General features: G+C 39.1%; 1 protein-coding gene across 2 annotated transcripts in view; it reads right to left on the minus strand.

Annotated features, from left to right (window-relative positions):
* Positions 1 to 20,041, minus strand: part of LOC129827465 (kelch-like protein 4) — an 89,572-nt gene that overhangs the window by 39,356 nt on the left and 30,175 nt on the right. The window lies entirely within an intron of this gene.

The following is a 20,041-nucleotide window of genomic DNA, read 5'->3' on the forward strand; positions in this document are numbered from 1 at the left end:
TTGAGACCACATATGAACTGTGAATAGAACCTAATATTTTATAAGTGGAATACAATTCCCATTTTGTTTCCAGGTAGAACCCTTTTGGGTTCCATGTAGAACCCTTTACACCGAGGGTTCTACCTGGAACCCTAAAGGGTTCTACCTGGAACCCAAAAGAGTTATACCTGGAAACAAAATGGGTTCTCTTACGTGGACAGACAAATAACCTTTATTGGAGTGGAGAGTGAACCTAGCAGACCTAAAAGGTATATTGTATCACACTCAAAGTAACACAATTATAGTGATTTGATGAAACACAACTTGCTATGCGGCAGTCAAACATAATTTATATTGACTAAACTGTCTTCTTTCCCCACCAGTCTGAGCCGCATTAAAAGTGTAACAACTAAATTGCGTACCTAAGTGGTAAAGAAACTGAGCGCTAACTCCAACGGGACAGGTTGCTTACAATCTGCGCAAATCCGCATCGCCTTCCAAACAAAACGTGTTTGTTTTTGTTGATAGACATGGACTAAGCAATTGAGCTGGCTTCCCCTTCACAGTATTGTGGTAAAGCTGTATTCTGAGCCCCGCTCCCCAAAGACCGATAGATTACATGCTGTTTTACAGAGTCAAAATAATCCTTCAGATTTGTGGCAAATAATTCAGACCCAGTTACTTTAGTGTCCTTCAAGGGAGAAAATCCACTTGCTGACATTTAAGTTGCTTGTTACACTGCATAAACAATCTCAACTCTCAGGGGGAATTAACTGATCCTAAAAGCTTTTTCTATGAGGAGATTCATAGTTTTCAAAGAACAACACTGTACATGGAGACTGTAAGAAATGTCAACATCTATGACGTTATGTTATCAGTCCACACCACCATATAAAAAGAGAACAGGAACCGGATTCACACACACAGGACAACGTGTGGCTTTCCTCTTTTCAGAAACAAAATTCTATCAAACTAATTTTGCTGAATGCATTTTGTTTATATAGTTGAAGTCGGAAGTTTACATCCACCTTAGCCAAATACATTTAAACTGAGTTTTTCACAATTCCTTACATTTAATCCGAGTAAAAAATTCCCTGTCTTAGGTCAGTTAGGATCACCACTTTATTTTAGGAATGTGAATGATTTATTTCAGCTTTTATTTCTTTCATCACATTCCCAGTGGGTCAGAAGTTTACATACACTCAAATAGTATTTGTTAGCATTTCCTATAAATTGTTTAACTTGGGTCAAACATTTCTGGTAGCTTTCCACAAGCTTCCCACAATAAGTTGGGTGAATTTTGGCCCATTCCTCCTGACAGAGCTGGTGTAACTGAGTCAGGTTTGTAGGCCTCCTTGCTCACACACACTTTTTCAGTTCTGCCCACATATTTTTTATGGGATTGAGGTCAGGGCTTTGTGATGGCGACTCCAATACCTTGACTTTGTTGTCCTTAAGCCATTTTGCCACAACTTTGGAAGTATGCTTGGGGTCATTGTCCATTTGGAAGACCCATTTGCGACCAAGCTTTAACTTCCTGACTGATGTCTTGAGATATATCCACAACCGCTTCACGGTTGGGATGGTGTTCTTCAGCTTGCAAGCCTCCCCTTTTCCCTCCAAACAAAACGATGGTCGTTATGGCCAAACAGTTCTATTTTTGTTTCATCAAACCAGAGGACATTTCTCCAAAAATTATGATCTTTGTCCCCATGTGCAGTTGCAAAACGCAGTCTGTTTTTTTTATTGTGGGTTTTGGAGCAGTGGCTTCTTCCTTGCTGAGCGGCCTTTTTGGTTATGTCGATATAGGACTCATTTTACTGTGGATATAGATACTTTTGTACCTGTTTCCTCCAGCATCTTCACAAGATCCTTTGCTGTTGTTCTGGGATTTATTTACACTTTTCGCACCAAAGTACGTTTATCTCTCGGAGACAGAACACGTCTCCTTCCTGAGCGGTATGACGGCTGCGTGGACCCATGGTGTTAATACTTGCACATTATTGTTTTTACAGATGAATGTGGTACCTTCAGGCGTTTTGAAATTGCTCCTTAGGATGATCCAGACTTGTGGAGGTCTACAATTTTTTTCTGAGGTCTTGGCTGATTTCTTTCTATTTTCCCATGATGTCAAGCAAAGAGGCACTGAGTTTGAAGGAAGGCCTTGAAATACATCCACAGGTACACCTCCAATTGACTCAAATTATGTCAATTTGCCTATCAGAAGCTTCTAAAGCCATGACATCATTTTCTGGAATTTTGCAAGCTGTTTAAAGGCACAGTCAACTTAGTGTATGTAAACTTCTGACCCACTGGAATTGTGATCCTGTGAATAATAAGTGAAATAATCTGTCTGTAAACAATTGTTGGAAAAATGACTTGTGTCATGCACAAAGTAGATGTCCTAACCGACTTGCCAAAACTATAGTTTGTTAACAAGAAATGTGTGTAGTGGTTGAAAAACGACTTTTAATGACTCCAACCTAAGTGTATGTAAACTTCCGACGTCAACTGTACATAGGAGGCCGGGTCCACAGCCTATAGTATAAACATTTATTGGGATGTTTTATGGTAAATACAGCTGTAATTTATTGCGATGTCACATTTATCCCTGTCTGACTCAGAGTCTTGGGCTCGTTCCAAAGAGCACCCTATTCCCTATACAGTGAACTACTTTTGACCAAGGACTATAGGGGGCCATTTGGGACACAGCCTTGGTTGGCAACACTAAACTAGACTGAATAAGGGACCGGGGCTGTAAAACTTAGATGTATCACCTCTGTTTGGGCTCAAGGGTTTTTCATGCCTACCAATCTCCAGGACACTAATTGCTTTGGAACAGCACTCGAGGGAGCTGTACATTTCCATGAGGTGTATCTTTTCTTTTCAGAATGGTGTTGTTCGTTAAGGGCAAACTCAGCCATTAAATTAGCCTCTAAACTAGGAGCATCTTTTGAAAACTCAAACAAGAATTCTTAATGCCACAATACCTAGGCATTGTTTCAGGTTAACTGTGAGGGGGTAACAGACAGCATGTGGGCAGAAATACAATAAAATACAATGAGGTTATACACAAAGTTTATCATACAGAGGGACAGTAAGTCACTATTACAGAGGGACAGTAAGTTACTATTACAGAGGGACAGTAAGTTACTATTACAGAGGGACAGCAAGTTACTATTACAGATGGACAGCAAGTTACTATTACAGAGGGACAGTAAGTTATTATTACAGAGGGACAGCAAGTTACTATTACAGAGGGACAGTAAGTTACTATTACAGAGGGACAGTAAGTTACTATTACAGAGAAACAGCAAGTTACTATTACAGAGGGACAGTAAGTTACTATTACAGAGGGACGGCAAGTTACTATTACAGAGGGACAGTAAGTTACTATTACAGAGGGACAGCAAGTTACTATTACAGAGGGACAGCAAGTTACTATTACAGAGGGACAGTAAGTTATTATTGCAGAGGTAAGGTAAGTTACTATTACAGAGGGACAGTAAGTTACTATTACAGAGGGACAGTAAGTTACTATTACAGAGGGACAGTAAGTTACTATGACAGAGGGACAGTAAGTTACTATTACAGAGGGACGGTAAGTTACTATTACAGAGGGACGGTAAGTTACTATTACAGAGGGACGGTAAGTTACTATTACAGAGGGACAGTAAGTTACTATTACAGAGGGACGGTAAGTTACTATTACAGAGGGACAGTAAGTTACTATGTCAGAGGGACAGTAAGTTACTATTACAGAGGGACAGTAAGTTACTATTACAGAGGGACAGTAAATTACTATTACAGAGGGACAGTAAGTTACTATTACAGAGGGACAGTAAGTTACTATTACAGAGGAACAGTAAGTTACTATGACAGAGGGACAGTAAGTTACTATTACAGAGGGACAGTAAGCTACTATTACAGAGGGACAGTAAGTTACTATTACAGAGGGACAGTAAGTTACTATTACAGAGGGACAGTAAGTTACTATTACAGAGGGACGGTAAGTTACTATTACAGAGGGACGGTAAGTTACTATTACAGAGGGACGGTAAGTTACTATTACAGAGGGACAGTAAGTTACTATGTCAGAGGGACAGTAAGTTACTATGTCAGAGGGACAGTAAGTTACTATTACAGAGGGACAGTAAGTTACTATGTCAGAGGGACAGTAAGTTACTATTACAGAGGGACAGTAAGTTACTATTACAGAGGGACAGTAAGTTACTATTACAGAAGGACAGTAAGTTACTATGTCAGAGGGACAGTAAGTTACTATTACAGAGGGACGGTAAGTTACTATTACAGAGGGACGGTAAGTTACTATTACAGAAGGACAGTAAGTTACTATTACAGAGGGACAGTAAGTTACTATTACAGAAGGACAGTAAGTTACTATGTCAGAGGGACAGCAAGTTACTATTACAGAGGGACAGTAAGTTACTATTACAAAGGGACGGTAAGTTACTATTACAGAGGGACGGTAAGTTACTATTACAGAGGGACGGTAAGTTACTATGTCAGAGGGACAGTAAGTTACTATTACAGAGGTACAGTAAGTTACTATTACAGAGGGACGGTAAGTTACTATTACAGAGGGACAGTAAGTTACTATTACAGAGGGACAGTAAGTTACTATTACAGAGAGAAGCATAACGTCCCCAAAGGGCCCTCTGTTTCCTATAGTGCACTACCTTTGACCAGGGACCATAACGTCTCCAAATGGCCCTCTGTTTCCTATAGTGCACTACCTTTGACCAGGGACCATAACGTCTCCAAATGGCCCTCTGTTTCCTATAGTGCACTACCTTTGACCAGGGACCATAACGTCCCCAAAGGGCCCTCTGTTTCCTATAGTGCACTACCTTTGACCAGGGACCATAACGTCCCCAATGGCCCTCTGTTTCCTATAGTGCACTACCTTTGACCAGGGACCATAACGTCCCCAAAGGGCCCTCTGTTTCCTATAGTGCACTACCTTTGACCAGGGACCATAACGTCCCCAAAGGGCCCTCTGTTTCCTATAGTGCACTACCTTTGACCAGGGACCATAACGTCCCCAATGGCCCTCTGTTTCCTATAGTGCACTACCTTTGACCAGGGACCATAACGTCCCCAAATGGCCCTCTGTTTCCTATAGTGCACTACCTTTGACCAGGGACCATAACGTCCCCAATGGCCCTCTGTTTCCTATAGTGCACTACCTTTGACCAGGGACCATAACGTCCCCAAATGGCCCTCTGTTTCCTATAGTGCACTACCTTTGACCAGGGACCATAACGTCCCCAAAGGGCCCTCTGTTTCCTATAGTGCACTACCTTTGACCAGGGACCATAACGTCCCCAAAGGGCCCTCTGTTTCCTATAGTGCACTACCTTTGACCAGGGACCATAACGTCCCCAATGGCCCTCTGTTTCCTATAGTGCACTACCTTTGACCAGGGACCATAACGTCCCCAAATGGCCCTCTGTTTCCTATAGTGCACTACCTTTGACCAGGGACCATAACGTCCCCAATGGCCCTCTGTTTCCTATAGTGCACTACCTTTGACCAGGGACCATAACGTCCCCAAATGGTCCTCTGTTCCCTATAGTGCACTACCTTTGAGCAGGGACAATAACGTCTCCAAATGGCCCTCTGTTTCCTATAGTGCACTACCTTTGACCAGGGACCATAACGTCCCCAATGGCCCTCTGTTTCCTATAGTGCACTACCTTTGACCAGGGACCATAACGTCCCCAAATGGCCCTCTGTTTCCTATAGTGCACTACCTTTGACCAGGGACCATAACGTCCCCAATGGCCCTCTGTTTCCTATAGTGCACTACCTTTGACCAGGGACCATAACGTCCCCAAATGGTCCTCTGTTCCCTATAGTGCACTACCTTTGAGCAGGGACAATAACGTCTCCAAATGGCCCTCTGTTTCCTATAGTGCACTACCTTTGACCAGGGACCATAACGTCCGCAAATGTCCCTCTGTTTCCCATAGTGCACTACCTTTGACCAGGGACCATAACGTCCCCAAATGGCCCTCTGTTTCCTATAGTGCACTACCTTTGACCAGGGACCATAACGTCCCCAAATGGCCCTCTGTTTCCTATAGTGCACTACCTTTGAGCAGGGACCATAACGTCTCCAAATGGCCATCTGTTTCCTATAGTGCACTACCTTTGACCAGGGACCATAACGTCCCCAAATGGCCCTCTGTTTCCCATAGTGCACTACCTTTGACCAGGGACCATAACGTCCCCAAATGGCCCTCTGTTTCCTATAGTGCACTACCTTTAACCAGGGACCATAACGTTCCAAATGGCACCCTGTTCTCTGGTCAATGGAAGTGCACTGTATATGGAATAGGGTGCTATTTGAGACAACCCTGTGTGTTGCAAAGCGTATCAGTAAAGTGGTCTTGTCAGCGTAATGTCTCCCCAGCCTTGATAGATAATGTAGGATATAGCCGGTAAGATACTGATTTATAGTACGTCAGTTTGGTTTACATGAAGAGGCATACAATCAGACATTTATTTACATGTTACTCATTTAACAGACACTCTTATCCAGGGCAACTAGGGTTAAGAGTCTTGCTCAAGGGCACATCGGCAGTTTTTTTTTCACATCGACTCAGGGACTCAAACCAGCAAACTTCCGATTACGGGCCCAACGCTCTAAACCTCTAGGTTATCTGCCACCCTTTAGAATTAGTGGTTTCATTGCCGATTGAACCGTTCATTTTTACAGGGGTGCGAGTGTTCGTAGTGCTTGCTGATATGTCATGTGTGTGTGTATAAAATATGCTGAAAATGTATTGCAATGTAGAAATATAGGTTTTGCCTTGGTAGTGAAAACTACATTCAATTCCTTTGTGAGGTTTGCATTCCACATCCATAGATGACCTATGTGATTACTCTGCCGAGGCCTGAGCGACTTCAGGAAAGGGAAATGTATATTTAAGTGGAAAATTAGCAGGTGTTAGCAAACCACTTCCCCTAGTTGGCAAAATATGCACAATACGACAGTTCCTACAGGGATACCTGTTCGGTTAGGTCCATAGCAACACATTTAATGTATTCGAACCACAATTAAACAGCTCCTACATATACCTGTTCGGTTAGGTCCCTAGCAACACATTTAAAGGATATAAACATAACATTTTAATTGGAAAAAGGGGGGGAGTTGTTCGATTTTTTTTGTTTTTGTTTTGTATCTTGCAAATTCTTTAACAATTCCTTTGTTACTAGGTAATATATCCTCCTACTGCTTATTCCCTGTGTTTTATGGGATCTTAACATCAGACCGGGTGTCAACCAGAGCCTATAAGCCATCGTGAAAAACAACTGAGTTACTGCCGTTGACAGGAAGAAGGTGGGGGGGATTTCTCTTCCAAGGCGATTTGAGGGTGGAATTGAGATATCATTCACGGTAACAGCTGCTGACTCAAACCTCTCGTTAGAATGTTATAAGGAAAAAGGGGGTCAGGGTTTTCGATTTCTTTTGTCGTATATTTTCAGAGAAAACAGGTTGAGACGTTGTTTGTTAAAGCAACCAATGAGAGGTCGTTTGGATGTCAGTGACGAGCATGTAGGAGAAATCCAAGTCGTCCAAGGAGAAATCCAATGGTACGCTGTGATATATTGGTTGTGTGGGGGTGGGTTTATTGAGAGGAACTAAGTTTGACTTCATGACTATGACTTAAATGTGCTGGTGGCAAGAGACTGGAATTCATGTTTTTTTTTACTTCCTGATTCTGATTTGGTAGATTTACGAGATTGGCCGAAATTACACGTCAACCAATTTATGGTGTGAAAAGTAATTGGATCACCACCCAGATGGTAGAGGGAATTAATGTGTATATCTTTATCAAATACTACATACATTCGGTTAGCTTTTTGATGCGTGTGAAACCAATGATGGAGCGGCAGGTAGCCTAGTGTGTCACGCCCTGGCCTTAGTTATCTTTGTTTTCTTTATGTTTTTTTAGTTAGATCAGGGTGTGACATGGGGGATGTAGGTGTTTTTGTCATGTCTAGGGGTTGTGTATGTTTATGGGGTTTTGTCTAGTCTATGTGTTTGTATGTCTATGGTTGCCTAGATTGGTTCTCAATTAGAGGCAGCTGTTTATCATTGTCTCTGATTGGGAACCCTGTTTAGGAAGCCATATTCATTGGGTATGTCGTGGGTGATTGTCTATGTGTAGTGTTTAGTGTCAGCACTATTTGTTTATAGCGTCACGTTCGTTTGTTGTTTGTAGTTTCGTTTAAGTGTTCTTCATTACGCCGCTTCAATAAATAGAAAATGTATTCACTTCACGCTGCGCCTTGGTCCTCCTCTCTTCCAACATACAACGATCGTGACATAGTGGTTAGAGGTAGGTAGCCTAGTGGTTAGAGTGTTGGACTAGTCACTGGAAGGTTGCAAGATTAAATCCCCTCCGCAGACAAGGTAAAAATATGTCATTCTTCCCCTGAACAAGGCAGTTAACCCACTGTTCCTAGGCCATCATTGAAAATAAGAATTTGTTCTTAACTGACTTGCCTAGTTTAATAAAGGTAAAATAAGTTATATATAATAGACAGATGCCATTAAAATACATCAGAATACATCTCCAATCATCTGTTTATCTCTCCATCCTGGGATAGATGTTATTGACTTGATATTAAAATATATAATTGTTTTTAAATACATCATATCTATGTTATCTAAACTGTACTGTACCGTCAACTTGGAAGGTCATTTAATGAGGAGTTCACTAACGGCCCCTTATCATGAGCCACTGAAGGAGCTCATGGAATTTCATTAGAGATAAATGAGAATAACACAGAGTAACATGGTATTTGATCCTCATGGTAGAATAGCACAGAGTAACAGGGTATTTGATCCTCATGGTAGAATAGCACAGAGTAACAGGGTATTTGATCCTCATGGTAGAATAGCACAGAGTAACATGGTATTTGATCCTCATGGTAGAATAGCACAGAGTAACATGGTATTTGATCCTCATGGTAGAATAACACAGAGTAACATGGTATTTGATCCTCATGGTAGAATAGCACAGAGTAACGTGGTATTTGATCCTCATGGTAGAATAGCACAGAGTAACAGGGTATTTGATCCTCATGGTAGAATAGCACAGAGTAACAGGGTATTTGATCCTCATGGTAGAATAGCACAGAGTAACATGGTATTTGATCCTCATGGTAGAATAGCACAGAGTAACATGGTATTTGATCCTCATGGTAGAATAGCACAGAGTAACAGGGTATTTACATAATTTAGCAGACGCTCTTATCTAATCAATTTACAGTAATGAGTGGATACATTTTTTTTTTTTACTTCTTCCATACTGGTCCCCCTCGGGAATCAAACCCACAACCCTGGTGTTGCAAGCGCCAGTCTCAACAAACTGAGCCACAAAGGATCATTTGATCATCTTGGAAGAATAGCATAAAGCAGCGGGAGAAAAATAAATCAGCTGTGTTTTTGATCCTGCTTGACCCATTCTGTTTGAGTCCAGATTATTAACATAATAACCAGTTCGTTGAACGAGCAGTTCAAGAGTTCTACAGCATTGCCTACCCAAAGACTTTACCATACTAGATATTGTTCACTTAGAGCACTGCCTACACACTATCTTCACAACAAAGACTTTACCATACTAGATACAGTTCACTTAGAGCACTGCCTACCCACTATCTTCACAACAAAGACTTTACCACACTAGATATACAGTGCCTTCGGAAAGTATTCAGACCCCTTGACTTTTTCTACATATTATTAGGTTATAGCCTTATTCTAAAATGGCTTAAATCAATAAAAATCTTGAACAATCTATACACAATACCCCATAATGATATAGACAGAGCTTCGAAATTGAGCTCAGGTGCATCCTGTTTCCATTGATCATCCTTGAGATGTGTCTACAACTTCATTGGAGTCCACCTGTGGTAAATTCAATTGATAAAAATATCGGAAATATTGGCTGGATTCACAAGATGTTTATCTTTCATTTGCTGTACACCATGTATTTTTCATAAACGTTTTATGATGAGTATTTATTTATTTCACGTTGCTCTCTGTAATTATTCTGGCTGCTTTGGTGCTATTTGTGATGGTGGCTGTAATGTAAAACTACGATTTATACCTCAAATATGCACATTTTCGAACAAAACATAAATGTATTGTATAACATGATGTTATAAGACTGTCATCTGATGAAGTTGTTCAAGGTTAGTGATTAATTTTATCTCTATTTGTGGGTTTTGTGAAAGCTACCTATGCGGTGGAAACATGGTGAAAACATGGCGTTGTGTGTTTGGCTATTGTGGTGAGCTAATATAAATACATATTGTGTTTTCGCTGGAAAACATTTTAAAAATCGGAAATGATGGCTGGATTCACAAGATGTTTATCTTTCATTTGCTGTATTGGACTTGTGATTTCATGAAATTATATTATATGATATCCCTGTCCCGTTAGGCTAGGCTATGCTAGTCAGCTTTTTTGATGAGGATGCTCCCGGATCCGGGATGGGTAGCCCTGAAAGGATAAGGTCCAACAGTTAATAATGCATGTCAGTACAAAAACCAAGCCATGAGGTCGAAGGAATTGTCTGTAGAGCTTCGAGACAGTCATTGTGTTGAGGTACAGATCTGGAGAAGGGTACCAACACATTTCTGCAGCATTGAAGGTCCCCAAGAACACAGTGGTCTCCATCATTCTTAAATGGAAGAAGTTTGGAACCACCAAGACTCTTCCTAGAGCTGGCCGCCCGACCAAACTGAGCAGTCGGAGAAGAAGGGCCTTGGTCACTCTAACAGAGCTCTAGAGTTCCTCTGTAGAGATGGAAGAAACTTCCAGAAGGACAACCATCTCTACAGCACTCCACCAATCAGACCTTTATGGTAGAGTGTCCAGACGGAAGCCACTCCTCAGTTAAAGGCAAATGACAGCCCGCTTGGAGTTTGCCAAAAGGTACCTAAAGAATCTCAGACCATGAGAAACAAGATTCTCTGATCTGATGAAACCAAGATTGAACTCTTTGGTCTGAATGCCAAGCGTCATGTCAAGCAGCATGAAGGTAGCAGCATCATGCTGTGGGAATGTTTTCAGCGGCAGGGAGTGAAACTAGTCAGGATCGAGGCAAAGTTGAGAGATATCCTTGATGAAAACCTGCACCAGAGCACTCAGGACCTCATACTGGGACGAAAGTTCACCTTCAAACAGGACAATGACACTAAGCACACAGCCAAGACAACGCAGGAGTGGACAAGTCTCTGAATGTCCTTGAGTGGCCCAGCCAGAGCCCGGACTTAAACCCGATCGAACATCTCTGGAGAGACCTGAAAATAGTAGCTGTGCAGCAACGCTCCCCATCCAACCTGACAGAGCTTCAGAGGTTCTGCAGAGAAGAATGGGGAAACTCTCCAAATACAGGTGTGCCAAGCTTGTAGCGTCATTACCAAGAAGACTTGAGGCTGTAATCGCTGCCAAAGATGGTTCAACAAAGTACTGAGTAAAGGGTAAATTAGCAAACATTTCTATAAACCTGTTTTTGTTTATCATTATGGGGTATTGTGATGTCATTATGGGGTATTGTGATGTCATTATGGGGTATTGTGATGTCATTATGGGGTATTGTGTGTAGATTGATGAGGGGGGGAAAACTATTTAATACATTTTAGAATAAGGCTGTAACCTAACAAAATGTGGACAAAGTCAAGGAACTTGGAACATTTCCAAAGGCACTGTAGATCACTACATTAAACAGCATGCAACCTGATAGAAAATGTGCTTTGAAATATGTGCTATATAAAATGTTTATATTTACATTTGCACTACATGTAACTTTATATTTATGTTTAATTCCAATACAACTCATCCTACAATATTTCACTGATCGAATAAGTGCTGTTCCCGATGAATCATACCAAAAAGTAGCTATTCCAATTAAATCATAATTGATAACAGATACGGAGTAATCAATACATTTCCATGGGAGGAGAGGAGGAGCTAGGTTAGTGATGTAACATCTGTCTATGTGCTGTGGGAGGAGAGGAGGAGCTAGGTTAGTGATTTAACATCTGTCTATGTGCTGTGGGAGGAGAGGAGGAGCTAGGTTAGTGATGTAACATCTGTCTAAGTGCTGTGGGAGGAGAGGAGGAGCTAGGTTAGTGATTTAACATCTGTCTATGTGCTGTGGGAGGAGAGGAGGAGCTAGGTTAGTGATTTAACATCTGTCTATGTGCTGTGGGAGGAGAGGAGGAGCTAGGTTAGTGATGTAACATCTGTCTAAGTGCTGTGGGAGGAGAGGAGGAGCTAGGTTAGTGATTTAACATCTGTCTAAGTGCTGTGGGAGGAGAGGAGGAGCTAGGTTAGTGATTTAACATCTGTCTAAGTGCTGTGGGAGGAGAGGAGGAGCTAGGTTAGTGATTTAACATCTGTCTATGTGCTGTGGGAGGAGAGGAGGAGCTAGGTTAGTGATGTAACATCTGTCTATGTGCTGTGGGAGGAGAGGAGGAGCTAGGTTAGTGATTTAACATCTGTCTAAGTGCTGTGGGAGGAGAGGAGGAGCTAGGTTAGTGATGTAACATCTGTCTATGTGCTGTGGGAGGAGAGGAGGAGCTAGGTTAGTGATGTAACATCTGTCTAAGTGCTGTGGGAGGAGAGGAGGAGCTAGGTTAGTGATGTAACATCTGTCTAAGTGCTGTGGGAGGAGAGGAGGAGCTAGGTTAGTGATGTAACATCTGTCTAAGTGCTGTGGGAGGAGAGGAGGAGCTAGGTTAGTGATGTAACATCTGTCTAAGTGCTGTGGGAGGAGAGGAGGAGCTAGGTTAGTGATGTAACATCTGTCTATGTGCTGTGGGAGGAGAGGAGGAGCTAGGTTAGTGATGTAACATCTGTCTATGTGCTGTGGGAGGAGAGGAGGAGCTAGGTTAGTGATGTAACATCTGTCTATGTGCTGTGGGAGGAGAGGAGGAGCTAGGTTAGTGATGTAACATCTGTCTAAGTGCTGTGGGAGGAGAGGAGGAGCTAGGTTAGTGATGTAACATCTGTCTATGTGCTGTGGGAGGAGAGGAGGAGCTAGGTTAGTGATGTAACATCTGTCTATGTGCTGTGGGAGGAGAGGAGGAGCTAGGTTAGTGATGTAACATCTGTCTATGTGCTGTGGGAGGAGAGGAGGAGCTAGGTTAGTGATGTAACATCTGTCTATGTGCTGTGGGAGGAGAGGAGGAGCTAGGTTAGTGATGTAACATCTGTCTATGTGCTGTGGGAGGAGAGGAGGAGCTAGGTTAGTGATGTAACATCTGTCTATGTGCTGTGGGAGGAGAGGAGGAGCTAGGTTAGTGATGTAACATCTGTCTATGTGCTGTGGGAGGAGAGGAGGAGCTAGGTTAGTGATGTAACATCTGTCTATGTGCTGTGGGAGGAGAGGAGGAGCTAGGTTAGTGATGTAACATCTGTCTATGTGCTGTGGGAGGAGAGGAGGAGCTAGGTTAGTGATGTAACATCTGTCTATGTGCTGTGGGAGGAGAGGAGGAGCTAGGTTAGTGATGTAACATCTGTCTATGTGCTGTGGGAGGAGAGGAGGAGCTAGGTTAGTGATGTAACATCTGTCTAAGTGCTGTGGGAGGAGAGGAGGAGCTAGGTTAGTGATGTAACATCTGTCTATGTGCTGTGGGAGGAGAGGAGGAGCTAGGTTAGTGATGTAACATCTGTCTATGTGCTGTGGGAGGAGAGGAGGAGCTAGGTTAGTGATGTAACATCTGTCTATGTGCTGTGGGAGGAGAGGAGGAGCTAGGTTAGTGATGTAACATCTGTCTATGTGCTGTGGGAGGAGAGGAGGAGCTAGGTTAGTGATGTAACATCTGTCTATGTGCTGTGGGAGGAGAGGAGGAGCTAGGTTAGTGATGTAACATCTGTCTATGTGCTGTGGGAGGAGAGGAGGAGCTAGGTTAGTGATGTAACATCTGTCTATGTGCTGTGGGAGGAGAGGAGGAGCTAGGTTAGTGATGTAACATCTGTCTATGTGCTGTGGGAGGAGAGGAGGAGCTAGGTTAGTGATGTAACATCTGTCTATGTGCTGTGGGAGGAGAGGAGGAGCTAGGTTAGTGATGTAACATCTGTCTATGTGCTGTGGGAGGAGAGGAGGAGCTAGGTTAGTGATGTAACATCTGTCTATGTGCTGTGGGAGGAGAGGAGGAGCTAGGTTAGTGATGTAACATCTGTCTAAGTGCTGTGGGAGGAGAGGAGGAGCTAGGTTAGTGATGTAACATCTGTCTAAGTGCTGTGGGAGGAGAGGAGGAGCTAGGTTAGTGATGTAACATCTGTCTAAGTGCTGTGGGAGGAGAGGAGGAGCTAGGTTAGTGATGTAACATCTGTCTAAGTGCTGTGGGAGGAGAGGAGGAGCTAGGTTAGTGATGTAACATCTCTCTATGTGCTGTGGGAGGAGAGGAGGAGCTAGGTTAGTGATTTAACATCTGTCTATGTGCTGTGGGAGGAGAGGAGGAGCTAGGTTAGTGATTTAACATCTGTCTATGTGCTGTGGGAGGAGAGGAGGAGCTAGGTTAGTGATGTAACATCTGTCTATGTGCTGTGGGAGGAGAGGAGGAGCTAGGTTAGTGATGTAACATCTGTCTAAGTGCTGTGGGAGGAGAGGAGGAGCTAGGTTAGTGATTTAACATCTGTCTATGTGCTGTGGGAGGAGAGGAGGAGCAAGGTTAGTGATTTAACATCTGTCTATGTGCTGTGGGAGGAGAGGAGGAGCTAGGTTAGTGATTTAACATCTGTCTATGTGCTGTGGGAGGAGAGGAGGAGCTAGGTTAGTGATTTAACATCTGTCTATGTGCTGTGGGAGGAGAGGAGGAGCTAGGTTAGTGATTTAACATCTGTCTATGTGCTGTGGGAGGAGAGGAGGAGCTAGGTTAGTGATGTAACATCTGTCTAAGTGCTGTGATAGGAGAGGAGGAGCTAGGTTAGTGATTTAACATCTGTCTATGTGTCTATGTCTCAAATCAAATGTTATTTGTCACATGCGCCCAATATAACAGGTGTAGACCTTATCATGAAATGCTTACTTACAAGCCCTATGTAGAGGCGTGGGTACAGGTTACTAGTGGTAAATGAAGTCATTTGTACATGTACAGTGCCTTGCAAAAGTATTTACATTTACATTTACATTTAAGTCATTTAGCAGACGCTCTTATCCAGAACGACTTACAAGTACATACATTCATACTTTTTTTTTTTTGTACTGGTCCCCCGTGGGAATCGAACCCAAAACCCTGGCGTTGCAAGCGCCATGCTCTACCAACTGAGCCACACGGGGTATTCATCCCCCTTGGCGTTTTTACTATTTTGGTGCATTACAATCTGTAATTTAAATGGATTTTTATTTTGATTTCATGTAATAGACATACACAAAATAGTCCAAATTGGTGAAGTGAAATGAAAAAATGTATTTGTGTCATAAAATTTTCAAAAATTCTAAAACGGAAAAGTGGTGCGTGCATATGTATTCACCCCCTTTGCTATGAAGCCCCTAAATAAAATCTGGTGCATCCAATTACTTTCAGAAGTCACATGATTAGTTAAATAAAGTCCACCTGTGTGAAATCTTAGTGTCACATGATCTCAGTATATATACACCTGTTCTGAAAGGCCCCAGAGTCTGCAACACCACTAAGCAAGGGGCACCACCAAGCAAGCAGCACCATGAAGACCAAGGTGCTCTCCAAACAGATCAGGGACAAAGTTGTGGAGAAGTACAGATCAGGGTTGGGTTATAAAAAAATATCAGAAACTTTGAACATCCCACATTAAATCATTATAGAAAAAAATTTAAAGAATATGGCACCACAACAAACCTGCCAAGAGAGGTCCGCCCACCAAAACTCATGGACCAGGCAAGGAGGGCATTAATCAGAGAGGCAACAAAGAGACCAAAGATAACCCTGAAGGATCTGCAAAGCTCCACAGCAGAGACTGGAGTATCTGTCCATAGGACCACTTTAAGCCGTACACACCACAGAGCTGGGCTTTACGGAAGAGTGGCCAGAAAAAAGCCATTGCTTAATTAAAGAAAAAAATAAGCAAACACGTTTGGTGTTCGCCAAAAGGCATGTGGGAGACTCTGTAACTGTATTAATATTGGTTACACTATTAATATTAGTAACACTATTAATATTGCTAACACTATTAATATTAGTAACACTACTAATATTGGTTACACTAATAATATTAGTAACACTATTAATATTGGTTACACTATTAATATGGGTAACACTATTAATGTTGGTAACAGTCTGTTAATATTGGTAACACTATTAATATTGGTTACACTATTAATATTAGTAACACTATTAATATTGGTAACACTATTAATATTGGTAACACTATTAATATTGATAACACTATTAATATTGGTAACAGTCTGTTAATATTGGTAACACTATTAATATTGGTAACAGTTGTCACGTTCCTGACCTATTTCTGTTAGTTTGTTGTATGTGTTAGTTGGTCAGGACGTGAGTTTGGGTGGGCATTCTATGTTTTCTGTTTCTATGTTGGTTTATGGGTTGCCTGGTATGGCTCTTAATTAGAGGCAGGTGTTTGGCGTTCCTCTAATTAAGAGTCATATTTAGGTAGGTTGTTTCACAGTGTTCGTTGTGGGTGGTTGTCTCCTGTGTCAGTGTTTGTCGCACCATACGGGACTGTTCGGTTTGTTTGTTCATCGTCATTTTATGTGTAGGCTATTTTCCCTGTTCGTGCGTTCTCGTGTTTTATTGTAAGTTCGTATGTCCAGGTTTGTCTACTCCGTTTTGTTATTTTGTTAATTAGTCAAGTGTATTTCGTTTCGTGTTTTTTCCGTATTGTTTATTAAAATCATGTCTTCACAATCCGCTGCATTTTGGTTCAATCCCTGCTCCTCCTCTTCGGATGAAGAGGAGGAGGACAACCGTTACAACAGTCTGTTAATATTGGTAACAGTCTGTTAATATTGGTAACACTATTAATATTGGTAACACTATTAATATTGGTAACACTATTAATATTGGTAACACTATTAATATTGGTAACACTATTAATATTGTTAACACTATTAATATTGGTAACACTCTATTAATATTGGTAACATATTAATATTAGTAACACTATTAATATTGGTAACACTATTAATATTGGTAACACTCTATTAATATTGGTAACATATTAATATTAGTAACACTATTAATATTGGTAACACTATTAATATTGGTAACACTATTAATATTGTTAACACTATTAATATTAGTAACAGTATTAATATTGGTAACAGTCTGTTAATATTGGTAACACTCTATTAATATTGGTAACACTATTAATATTGGTAACAGTCTGTTAATATTGGTAACAGTCTGTTAATATTGGTAACAATCTATTAATATTAGTAACACTATTAATATTGGTAACACTATTAATATTGGTAACATTCTATTAATATTGGTAACACTCTATTAATATTGGTTACACTATTAATATTGGTAACATATTAATATTGGTAACACTATTAATATTGGTTACACTATTAATATTAGTAACACTATTAATATTGGTAACAGTCTGTTAATATTGGTAACACTATTAATATTGGTAACAGTATTAATATTGGTTACACCATTAATATTAGTAACACTATTAATATTGGTAACTGTCTGTTAATATTGGTAACACTATTAATATTGGTAACAGTATTAATATTGGTTACACTATTAATATGGGTAACACTATTAATATTGGTAACACTCTGTTAATATTGGTAACACTATTAATATTGGTAACACTCTATTAATATTGGTAACACTATTAATATTGGTAACACTCTATTAATATTAGTAACACTATTAATATTGGTAACACTATTAATATTGGTAACATATTAATATTAGTAACACTATTAATATTGGTAACACTATTAATATTGGTAACACTATTAATATTGTTAACACTATTAATATTAGTAACAGTATTAATATTGGTAACAGTCTGTTAATATTGGTAACACTCTATTAATATTGGTAACTCTATTAATATTGGTAACAGTCTGTTAATATTGGTAACAGTCTGTTAATATTGGTAACAATCTATTAATATTAGTAACACTATTAATATTGGTAACACTATTAATATTGGTAACATTCTATTAATATTGGTAACACTCTATTAATATTGGTAACACTCTATTAATATTGGTTACACTATTAATATTGGTAACATATTAATATTGGTAACACTATTAATATTGGTTACACTATTAATATTGGTAACACTATTAATATTGGTAACAGTATTAATATTGGTTACACCATTAATATTAGTAACACTATTAATATTGGTAACTGTCTGTTAATATTGGTAACACTATTAATATTGGTAACAGTATTAATATTGGTTACACTATTAATATGGGTAACACTATTAATATTGGTAACACTCTGTTAATATTGGTAACACTATTAATATTGGTAACACTATTAATATTGGTAACACTATTAATATTGGTAACACTCTATTAATATTGGTAACATTCTATTAATATTGGTAACAGTCTGTTAATATTGGTAACACTATTAATATTGGTAACACTATTAATATTGGTAACACTCTATTAATATTGGTAACATTCTATTAATATTGGTAACAGTCTGTTAATATTGGTAACACTCTGTTAATATTGGTTACACTATTAATATTGGTAACACTCTATTAATATTGGTAACACTATAAATATTGGTAACACTCTATTAATATTGGTAACACTCTATTAATATTAGTAACACTATTAATATTGGTAACACTATTAATATTAGTAACACTATTAATATTGGTAACACTCTATTAATTTTGGTAACACTCTATTAATGTTGGTAACACTATTAATATTAGTAACACTATTAATATTGGTAACACTATTAATATTGGTAACACTATTAATATTAGTAACACTATTAATATTGCTAACACTATTAATATTAGTAACACTACTAATATTGGTTACACTATTAATATTGGTAACACTCTATTAATATTGGTAACACTATTAATATGGGTAACACACTATTAATATTGGTAACAGTCTACTAATATTGGTTACACTATTAATATTGGTAACACTCTATTAATATTGGTATCACTCTATTAATATTGGTAACACTTTATTAATGTTAGTAACACTATTAATATTGGTAACACACTATTAATATTGGTAACAGTCTACTAATATTGGTTACACTATTAATATTGGTAACACTCTATTAATATTGGTAACACTCTATTAATGTTTGTAACACTATTAATATTAGTAACACTATTAATATTGGTAACACTATTAATATTGGTAACACTATTAATATTAGTAACACTATTAATATTGGCAATACTATTAATATTGGTAACACTATTAATATTGGTAACACTCTATTAATATTGTTAACACTATTAATAGTGGTTACACTATTAATATTGGTAACAGTCTGTTAATATTGGTAACACTATTAATATTGGTAACACTATTAATATTAGTAACACTATTAATATTGGCAATACTATTAATATTGGTAACACTATTAATATTGGTAACACTCTATTAATATTGTTAACACTATTAATAGTGGTTACACTATTAATATTGGTAACAGTCTGTTAATATTGGTTACACTATTAATATTGGTAACACTACTAATATTGGTAACACTATTAATATTGGTAACACACTATTAATATTGGTAACAGTCTGTTAATATTGGTTACACTATTAATATTTGTAACACTATTAATATTAGTAACACTATTAATATTGGTTACACTATTAATATTGGTAACACTCTATTAATATTGGTAACACTATTAATATTGGTAACACTCTATTAATATTAGTAACACTATTAATATTGGTAACACTATTAATATTGGTTACACTATTAATATTAGTAACTCTATTAATATTGGTAACACTCTATTAATATTGGTAACACTCTATTAATATTGGTTACACTATTAATATTGGTAACATATTAATATTGG

Source organism: Salvelinus fontinalis, chromosome 29, assembly GCF_029448725.1.
Source record: "Salvelinus fontinalis isolate EN_2023a chromosome 29, ASM2944872v1, whole genome shotgun sequence".
In the NCBI taxonomy this organism is placed as follows: domain Eukaryota; kingdom Metazoa; phylum Chordata; class Actinopteri; order Salmoniformes; family Salmonidae; genus Salvelinus; species Salvelinus fontinalis.